This window comes from Pteropus vampyrus, unplaced genomic scaffold (assembly GCF_000151845.1).
Source record: "Pteropus vampyrus isolate Shadow unplaced genomic scaffold, Pvam_2.0 Scaffold55, whole genome shotgun sequence".
In the NCBI taxonomy this organism is placed as follows: Eukaryota; Metazoa; Chordata; class Mammalia; order Chiroptera; family Pteropodidae; genus Pteropus; species Pteropus vampyrus.
In genome coordinates, this window is record NW_011888836.1 from 165,655 (window position 1) to 176,880 (window position 11,226).

At 31.1% G+C, this 11,226-nt stretch overlaps 1 pseudogene; it reads right to left on the minus strand.

Moving 5' to 3' along the window:
- Window positions 1–1,954: 1,954 nt before the first annotated feature.
- LOC105292256 lies at window positions 1,955–2,437 on the minus strand (annotated as a pseudogene).
- Window positions 2,438–11,226: the final 8,789 nt, after the last annotated feature.

Consider the following 11,226-nt stretch of genomic DNA (forward strand, 5'->3'; position numbering starts at 1 on the left):
CCCCTAAATATAACAAGCTTTCCCTTTTGGTTTGTATTTTGTTTTATGACCCAATTAACTTTAAATTAAGTAGGCTTTATGATGAAAGAACACCATCAAGTTGACATACAAATAATGTTTAAATAGACTCCCGTAGGATGAACAATGAAATTTGTTAATGCAACACATTTTTAAAAGCCAGTTCTTACAAGCATGATATATATGGCTTTGTTTCCAATTGGAGATTGCCATTCTATTTGAAATAATTCAAATTGTGATGAAAAATTTTTGCTTTTTCCTGAAGAACAGAGACTTTTTTTCATGATGTGTTATATATATTGACCAAGTCTAACTTACACCTTTGGGGATTGTGGTATGAACAATTTCATGAGTCTTTGGCTTTATTTACACATATACTCACACCTGGATCAGCTGGATTTATAATAGTTTTTCTGGCAAAAATGTCCTCTCCCTTCAGAAAGAAAATTTTCAATACATAGCTTTTCTTTTATAAGTAAAATTTATGAATATTATTTAAATAAACTTTAAATTTTAGAACAATTTTAGGTTTACAGAAAAAAGTGTTAAAATCATACAGAGAGTTTTTATATACTTCACACTACTGTTTCTCCTATTATTAATATCTTATTTAGTATAGTACATTTGACATAGTAAATCATGTAGATACATTATTATTAAGGTAAATCCATAGTTTATTGTACTTTTGTATAACATTTGTTATCTGTTCCAAGATCCCATCCCAGATATCTCATTACATTTAGTGATTATGACGCTTGGGCTTCTCTAGGCTGTAATAGTTTCTTTAGACTTTTCTTTTTTGTAATGATCTTACAATTTTGAAAAATATTGGTCAGGTATTGCGATGCCTTTTTTTTTGGAATTTGTCTGATAGTTTCCTGATCATTATACTGGAGTTATGGATTTTGTGGAAGAAAGCCACAGAGGTAAATGTGCTATTTTTCATTACATCCTATCAAGGGTACATACTATCGACATGATTTATGACTGTTGATGTTGACCTTGATCACCTGGCTGAGGTAATGTTTGTCATGTTTGTCCACTACAGAGGTACTCTTATTTCCCCTTTTCATACTGTATACCCTTTGGAAAGAAGTCACTGTGCACATTAAAGGAAAGTTTTATGTCTACCTTTTCAATCCATATCTTTTTTTTTAAGTCTTATTTTCCCGGCTATGACTTCAAACAAAAGTATTGATTGTGAGCATTCTATATTGCTCAAAATTTTAGGTAGAAAGCTTTTAATATTTTATCTTTTCTTTTTTGCCTTTTTAAAAAAGAATAAACTTTATTAGATTAAGAAGCTACCTGCAATTCTTAAAATGTCAGGTACAGTTGGCCCCCTATATCCACACAGTTCCTCACCCACAAATCTAACAAACTGTGTACCAAAAATATTTGAAAAAAGTTATATTGTTGCTAATATGTACTATGTAGTTGCATGTGTACTGAACATATACAAACTTTTTTCCTGTCATTATTTCCTAAACAATAGAGTATAACAACTATTTACATAGCATTTACATTGTATTATGTATTATAAATAATCTAGAGATGATTTAAAATATAAGATGTGTGTGTGTGTGTATGTGTGTGTGTGTGTGTATGTGTGTGTGTATATGTGTGTGTATTGGTTATATCCAAATACTACACCATTTTATATAAGGAAGTTGAGCTTCTGTAAATTATGGTATCTGCAGGGAATTTTGGGACCAATCCTTCACAGATACTGAGGAATAATGTTGTTTTATGTTATAAATGGATGTTTAAATGCTATCAAATTTTTGTTCTACATCTATGGATATTTTCATATGACTTTTCTTTTTATTCTATACATGTAGTGAATTATATTGATTAATTTTTCAATTATAAAAAACATCTCCTGTGCACCTAAACTTAGATATGTTATATGTCAACAATTTCTTTCCGTTTTTCCTTTTTTTTGATGTAATAAGCTTTTATTTTCAAAGTGTACAGTTGGTGGGACCTGTTCATGCATCTTCACCAGCAGCTGGGGCATCTCCACCCTTGGTGTTTCTGATGTAAATTACTTGAGCTCTGTGCTTTGAAGCTAGTTTAATATGCCCTTTACTAAGGAGCTCCTGAAGGGCTGCCCTGGTCAAGGAGCTTCTGATCTGTCTCTGAGATAACAGCTGGGGTTATAAGCTTATAGTTGGGAACTTCCTTACAGAGTTTATCATATGTTGCTTTGTCAAACAAGACTAGGTTATTAAGCTTGTCCAGAACTTCGTCTTTGAATCACTTCTTCCTTTTGGCCTTGCCCCCAGATTTGTTCATTGGGTCTTTGTCTTTCTTGGCCTACTTTCTAGTATCTTTCTTCTTCTTGTCGTCCTTGGGCAACATAACGAAGTTTCGAGAGTTGCTACCACCGCAGCCTTGCTAAGATGTCGGACAAAAAGAATAACTTCCTAATTAAGCTGAAAGAAAAAGGAAATCACGTTTATGGTTACTTAGATGAAATATTACTGAGAGGGGGAAACTGAGTAGGTTCAAGGATACTATACTATTCTCTTTTGGGATTTGGGTTCTGATTGCACAGGTGTGTTCACTTTATGAAAATGCATGGAGTACTTTCTATACTTTTCTGTATATACGTTTTATTTTATTAAAAAATAAAGCTGAAAAAAATTTTCAACTCAGTCTAATATATAATCTTTCTGTATATTGCTGAATTCTGCTTCCTAAGAATTCAATTTACTAATTTACTTAGGCTTTTCCTTTATGTTCATAAGAGTAATTGGCTCAAAATTTTCATTTGGTATTAAAGTTGGAGAAGCCTTGTAAAACAAGGTGAATAGTGTTTTCTCACTTTTGAATTTCCAGACGAGTTTGTGTAATAGAGTTTTATACATTCCAGAAATGTTTGGAAAATTCATCAAGGCAGCCATTATCTTATTGGGAGACTTTTTTTTTACAATTACAGATACAATTTCTTTAATAGTTAAAGAATAGTTTTATTTTCTACTTCTTTGTGAGTGTGGGTGTTCTGCTCTTCTAAAGATTTGTCCATTTTATCTAAATTGTTAAGTTTATAATAAAAGATAATTTATAGTATACATTTTTACACCTTTAAGATTTGTGGTTATCTCTCTTTTTATTTACTGGTTGTTAATATTGGTCTATTTTTCTCATTTTATTTATCAGATTTCAAGGAGTTTATCAATTTATATTAGCCATCTAATCGAACAAACATTTGGCTTTGTTGATTTATTTATATTTTATGTATTTTTTATTTCAAAATTTATGCTCTTATCTTTTTTCCTTCCTTATGTATTCTATGTTTTAATTTTTAAGCATAATTTTTAAGATAAACACCATAGATTCTTATTCTTCCTTCTTTCCAAATACATGCATTTATGGCTATAAATTTCTCTCAAATACTGTTTTTGCTGTATCTCACTCATTTTGATATGTAATATTTTTATTATTCATTCACTTTAAAATATTTTCTAAATTTATCATTATTTCTCTTTTTAGCCCATAGCTTATGTTGAAATATATTGATTTATTTCTAAATCATTATGAAATGATTAGTTATTTTACATATTGATTAGTATCTTAAGTCCACTCCAATCAATAGAAAAAACTGATTTTAATCCTTTGACATTATTGTTAGATGTTCGATGCAGTATATTATCAATTTTGATAAAAATTTATGTGCGTGTGACATAATAAGTATTTTGTTACTATTGCATATAAAATATTACATGTAAAAATCTTATAAAAGTATTGCATCATTTATAAAATGTTTTATTTAATTCTTTTATAAGCAAATGACAGAATTATACTAAAGTCTCCTACTTTTTGTTTTTGTTAGTTTTTCCTTTAATTTTTTCAATTTGTGCTTTGTGTATTTAAAACTTGTTATACATGTTACTTTTAAGTTTATTTTATAATTAGTCTTTTATTTGTTTAAACATTATTTTAGTGTTTTTATACTATAACTTTCTTTTTTAGTCAATTTACTATTGCATTTTATTATTAATGTATGTTCCTTTTGATTGAAATATATTTCTTATTATTTTATTATAGATTTTTATTATAGATCTTTTAAATGTAGTAGTCTGTATATATTTTCTTACTGTTTTATTTGGATTTAATTCTAATTTATTATTGATTTTTCTTTTAATGCCAATTTAGAGATTTAAATTACCTAATTTTGATAATTATGATATGGCTATAGAATAAAAAGCTACTGTTCTTAGGAAATATACACTACAGTTCTTAAGGGATAAACAGGATAAAAGATAAATTTCTCTAAATTACTCTCAAATAATTCAGAAAAAATATGTACATATATGTACACAAATACACAGAAGGAGAAAAAAAATGATGATAAATCCAAGGGCAAAATGGAAATAATAAATTTGGGTAATGAGTATCTTATGACCTTGTTAACATTTATTAAGTAGAGCACAGGATGCCAGATGATAAGCCTCTGTTCAACTATAGATCACAAGAGAAATTGAAATAGAGAAGTTTATTACTCACAAGTCCTAGAGGAGGCACATGGCACACCTGCGGGGCCATAAAGAAAATCAAGGCAGAGTACAGATAGAGAGAATGGCAGCATGGGTATATGCCTTTATTAAGGCCCTTGGTGGAATGTTTTTAGGTTCCTGCTCTAAGACTGAATTTGTTCAGTCAAACCAAAAAATGCTGAGTTTTTGTAAACTCCACACGAGTCTTATCTAAAGGGCACACAAGGGGAAGGCCTTAGGCCACAGGGGAGACTGTTGATCATAGGGTTATTGTGGAAGTCATATCAAGAGCTTATATTTGCTTGTGACTCTGTAGGCATGCATGTGCATGAGAGACTAGTGTTGGCTGAAGGCCTCCACAAGCTGTTTGGCCAAACAAAGTGGGTGCTAAGGCAGCAATATCATGCAGGAGTATAGCTAAACTTTTGACTGGGTATATGGTATTTTCTTGTATTATTTTTGTAACTTTTCTGTACACTTAAAATTAAATATTAACAAAAGTTACATAAAAGATAAAACTAATCTTTTGCCAAAAACTAAAACAAGCATTCATTATTTCATTCAAATATATTTTCTAAGTTGTAATTATGATCTAAGCCCTTTACTAAGTATTGTGGATATGAAAGTCAAAAAATAGACTTACTCTTATCCTCAGTGAGGTTATTATCTCTTATAAGTGAAACAGAAAAAAATGAACAAATAATTAAATAAAACGAATTGAAAGTAAATTCTATAAAGTTCTGTAAGTGAAACATAGAGGATGCTAAAATAGCAAAACTGACAGGACAGCACTGAATGCTACTTTAGAAAGTATAGTCAAATTCCTCTTGCTGGCCCCCACCAGGTCTATATCTGACAGAAGGACAGAATCCCTAAGAAGGCCTCATCCCTGAGACCTAGGGACCCAATGCTATTTAAGGCTAAAGCTTAAACAGTACAACAGAATACAAGCTTCCATCCCCCCACTATTACCACTAGGCTTACAAGTATTAACTAACAAGTAACACTATTCTACTAATGGAACAAGATATAGTGTAAGGAAGACTTTTTTTTGAGGTATTGAAACACCTAAGCTGAAGGCAGAAATGACACTGAGAAAAACTGACAAACCAGCCCCAATATCGGCACAAAGTAGTACTTGATGCAGTTGAAACCCATGATAAACCAAATGCAGCAAAAGTAACAGCAGACCCAAACCCAGCTTGACCTTTGCATAGATTGACTCAGCTCCCACAATAAGGCCTAGCAAAAGATGAGTGATCAATTACATATATTAATAGCGATGAAATTTATTATATGTATATTATATCTTCATTTTAAAAAGTAAAGATGAAATAAAGACATTTTCAGCTAGTTATAAACTGAAAAAATGTACCCTCCATTAAATTTGTAACCCAAATTAAGTTAAAAATTTTAAGATTAAAGGAATATTCACTAGATAGAAAGTGAATTCTGAAGAATGAATGGAAGGACATGAGAAAGTTTAAACATGTTAACACAAGGGCCTTTAAAAGTTATTTTATACATATATACATGTATGTGTGTATATATGTATGTGTGTGCATCTTTAATACTCTTTAAAAAGTATTGACTGTTAAAGCAAAAATAATGTATTGAGGGGTATATAATATAAGTAAAAGAATATAATAATAAGAACATAGAAGATAAATTGCTAATATATACTATTGTAAAGTTCATACATTGTTTGTGAAAGAATGAAATCATCTTTAAAAATAGATGTTAAATTTGCATAGTTAACAACCACTAAAAAATAACACAAAAAGGCATAAATAAAATGGAAATAAAAGATATTAGACAAAGTATAAAAATATTCTCACCTATTCCCCCAAATAACAGAGAAAGAGAACAAACGAAAAGCAGATGGAAAAAAACAGAAAATAAAAATAAAAAAGTCAAAAGACATCATTAATGAAATAAGCAGGCAAGTGGTAGACCAGGGGGAAACATTAGTGACACAAAAAACTGACATTAGGACTTGTATTCACAATATATAACCGCCCCCCTGAAATTCAATAATAAAATAATAAAGAACACATTAGAAAGAGGCAAGTCTTGAATAGTCACTTCAAAGAATCTATATGGGTGGCCCACATGCATGTGAATAAGGGTCTGGCATCATAAGTCATCAGTGAAATGGATGTGCCATTGAGGTTTAAGGTTTGGTTTATTTGCTTTGTTTGCAGCTCATTTAGTGTGTAAGTTCTTCAATGTCAGGGGCTACACCTTCCACATCTTTTAACATCAGTGAGTAGCACACGGTTAGGGTGCAACAAGTATTTGAATAAATAAACTATACAAAGTCAAAGATGGCTAATTTTTTTAAAAAAAAATAGGAAAAGAAGAGAGGATACCTAAAAAAAGGGAATGCCATTTGGTGAGAAGTAAGCAAACATTTTCTCAAGACCTCTGGGAAACAGGGAAGTTGTCAGGGAGACAAGAAAACAGGCCTCAGCTCTAATCTGTGCTGTTCTATTTGATGAATCACTAGCACTAGCACATTTCTTCTCCTTTCAAGAAGGGTCTTACTCGAAATTATCCTTAAAAAGAGGTGTTAAATAGTTATAAATCTCTTTAAAAATTTTACACAAAACCAAACTCCTTTTAGAGCTGCGGGTTCATTTTCAGCTCTACTTCCAACTCTTTCTTCTCTATTCTTGCAGAGAATCATGATATCATTAAGTTTTTGCACCAATTTCTTCTTTAGGTATTCAAACGACAAGTCTAAAATACCCTCTTCACAAAGAGATATGTGCCATAGTTTTCTTTTTGCTTCTTGGTAGCAATTTTAGTAAATGCTTTCCATGACTATGATTCTCATACTGAAACTCTCTTCTTTACACAGCTTTTATTTCAACTTGGTTTGTCTCTGTTAATTTACCTCACCGAGTTTGCCTTTTTTATGTCAAAAGACTCTGACATGTTATTATATGAAAATCCTAAATAATTCTAAGTTAGTTTCAAAACATGAGATTTATTTTGATATATGAGTAATATGAAAACTTTATCTATTTATTAATTATCATACATGAGTCAATATATACAAATTCTTTCAGAGTACTATGAGCCCTGCTGTGTTAATAAGTACACTAACATTTTTTTGAAAAAAATTGAATGTCTTTATTTTTGCTGATTTATGATTTTCTCCTTTAAAATCTGAAACTCCATTAGTTTAAGATATTTTCCTTCTGCGTTTTTTTCCTGTTCAGATCTTCAAACAATTTGTTTACTTTAAAGTTTAATTTACTTGCTAGACATTACTATAAAAATAAAGGCAAAAAAGAACTTTGGAAAGTCAATTAATCCTGCCTTGGTAAACTTTGGTAAGCATAGATGAATTAAAAAGGTCTTATTATCTATTTGCTAAATATTAATTTACATTTTGATTTCTATACTGATCTAGAGATTAAACTAAGATAAATACTTAAGTATAGGGTCAAATTATGATAATTTATTCTAATGTTTTTTTAAGAATAGATTTTAAAAACATGCTCATGTTATAGATTAAAAAGTGAGATAGTGGAACATTTAATTTTTTCAAGAAAGTTTATACAAAGAGATAACCTTAGGAAGTCTAGTTTTCACCTCATTTGAAAAGAAAGATAGAACATAAAAATATTTCTCCAATTTATGCTGAATGCACAGTTGAAATCTCTATAATATGTTAATAAAATATTCTTTAGCTTTCAAGTAGCAAGAGCTTTTTTCTGACCCGGGATTTTTACATTTTCCTATTACGTAGATTGATTGTTTTGAGGGACCAAGGTGACTGATGATGGCTGAGTTTCACAAGGTGGGAACAAATTTGATTGTCTCTGAATCGAGAGAGAAATGAATACTCAGAGCAATTGTCAGTACGTTTTTTTTGGCATCACATTAGCTCTAAATCCAATAAAGCTTCGAAGCCTCTAATAATTTTCAAATGGTCATTGAATGACAATTTTAACAAAATTGAAATGGTAGAAAGACAAAAATGAAAGTTATAGATAAATAAAAAGAGTCTTGGATATTATTTCTGATCCACATCATTTTATTGTCTAGCTCTGCACTACAATGTAATGAAATGTTTCCCATGCACAAAAAGGGTTTTCCCACAGATACATTGGAGAGGTTTTCCAAGATGTCTCCTGTAAAGGACTTCAATTTAGCACATAGTTTTTTTTTGAAAATTATGAATAATAGATTTTAAAACATATCTGTGTTTACTTGTAAATTCTTAGCTATTCATAACATTCATGAAAGGATGATCATTTAATTTAAAAAATAATCTTTTAACTAATAAGAGGTAGTCAAAATCACAAAATATTGCACAGGCAAGTGACAGGGAAAAAAAATGCTCTTTATAACTTTCCTTTCAGGAATGAGCACTGGGGTAGTCACCAAAACGTGACAACAAAGTTACATCAATTTTGGGAGTCCTTTCTAACTCTCCTTGATCTCTTCTATGTTTAGTGAGCAACACTCAGTTTATGATTTATCTTCAATCACAAGGACCAACAGGGGAAGAATGCTCTAACCTCTAAACACGACAGATGTTGTTCATTTGGTCGCTATAATTCTCATTATGAATTAGTTCACTGACATCTTCACTTATACAATGGTCTCTGGGGTGTTTGGAATCATTGGAAGAGTGCTCCTTGAGCACACTCACACAATCTGATTTCTGGACATGAAAAATGATGATCATGTCTTGGCTTGTTGTGATTCCAACCAGCAACTGCAACTCTATGAGCTTCTGCAGAAGCAAGCATTTGACACCCCTTAATTTTATCAGGATATCATTGTTGCATAAGTCTTGTCACAAAAGTCTTTTTGAAAATCTATGTACAAATTGAGATCACTCTATCCTGTTAAACATGGTCTTTCAAAAATATTTCCTCCATATTCTCATATAATAATCAAAAAAGAAGTACTTTAAAGCATTATTTTGGGGTGTGTGTGTGTGTGTGTGTGTGTGTGAGAGAGAGAGAGAGAGAGAAAAAATAATTTGAGAAATTCTGAATGTCTGTGCCTCTCAATTGTCATAGTCCCACCACCAGAGTATCAAGTAGAATAGACAACAACGAAAACAAGATCTACTGGCTCAGAAAAAAGTAGATAAAATAAATAGTAGTGCTATGTTCTGAATATTTGCATCCCTTCAAAATTTATGTGTTGAAATCTTAACCCACAAAATGACGGTAATTAGGGAAAAGGGCTTTTGGGTGGTGCTTAGTTTATGAGGGTGGAGCCCTCCTAGATGGGAATAGTGCCTTTCTGCAAGAAGCTCCAGAGAGCTTCCTTGCCTCTTCTGCCCTGTCGAGGACACAGCAAGAAGGCACCAGCTGTGATTTATAAAAAGGGATCTCATTAGACCGTAACTTTGTTGGCACCTTGATCTTGGATTTCCCAATATCCAGAACTGTGAGAAATAAATTTCAGTTGTTTATAAACTATCTAGTCTGTGATATTTTGAGAAAAGCTCAAATAGACTAAGATACATAAATAGTAAAATAGATAAAATAAAATAGCTCCTCCCATTAACACATAGACAGGAATTGAATGAGTCGTCAATGAGGAAGTTTCAAGTTAGAAGACAGGGTAAAATACAACAAAGTGATTAAGAGCATGGGCTTACACCCAGATCCACTGGTTTGAATTGTAGCTCCTACCTTGAAACATTTATCAAAGTTCTTTTTGCCTCAGTTTTGAAACTTATGATGGAGATGACAATAATTGCTTCTAGGGTGTTGTGAATATTAAATGAGTTTATATAATGAAAAAACGGTGCTAGTAGTAAGCATTAAATTAATGTTAGCTCATTATAGCAAAAACACATGCTAGGAGTTTGCAACTTTTAAAGGCACCAGGTTACTTACCAATGGCAGTTTTAGGTTATTATGACAGCTGCTGCTTTCCTGGAATAATTTGGAGTCTTCTTTGTTTTAAACAAATAAAAAAACAAACAAAAACTCTATTAATTAACAGTAATAGTGTGGACATCAAAAGCAGATCTGTCTCTCTTAAGATCTTACATCTACATATATACGCATTCTACATAAATGATAAGCAGATCTTTAATGAGAGGCTCTACACCAAACTATCATGTATGACAATAACTAATAAAAAAATTATACTTACCTAAATAGAAAAATGTCTCTATATGTACATACTAGAGCATATATTACCTTATATTTTCATATTTTTGTGAGCTTGTCAAAAAAATAAAATATTGGTATTTTAAGGTCTTTTCTTACAGTAAATTCTAGGTATAGAAATGTTTTCACAGTAGATATAATGTATCTTTAATATTTTTGACATTTTATTGTAGTTTACAAGATTTTCTGAATACATAGATATATTAATGCAGTCCAATTTCTTTCCTCAAGCAATCTATCATCCAAAGAAAAATAAATGGCTTTCAATGAGAGATTTAATCATAAGCTAAAGAGAAATGGAAGTTTAAGTGCAAGATTTAAAAAAAAGAAATAAAGCCATAGCTGGAGAGGAGGATGGGATGTGCAAGAGTGTATCCTGCCTGATTTTGCCACCTTAGATTTTCTTCACAAAGGCTTAGAGGCCAAGGGATTGATTGGTATTTGCTGCTCACTATCTTCAGCTGGTTCAATTCAAATTATGAGTCAAATTAATCACCTTCTATAATTAATAGTTCCCTATAAGCTGATGTATCTATGATGGTCAAAGAATA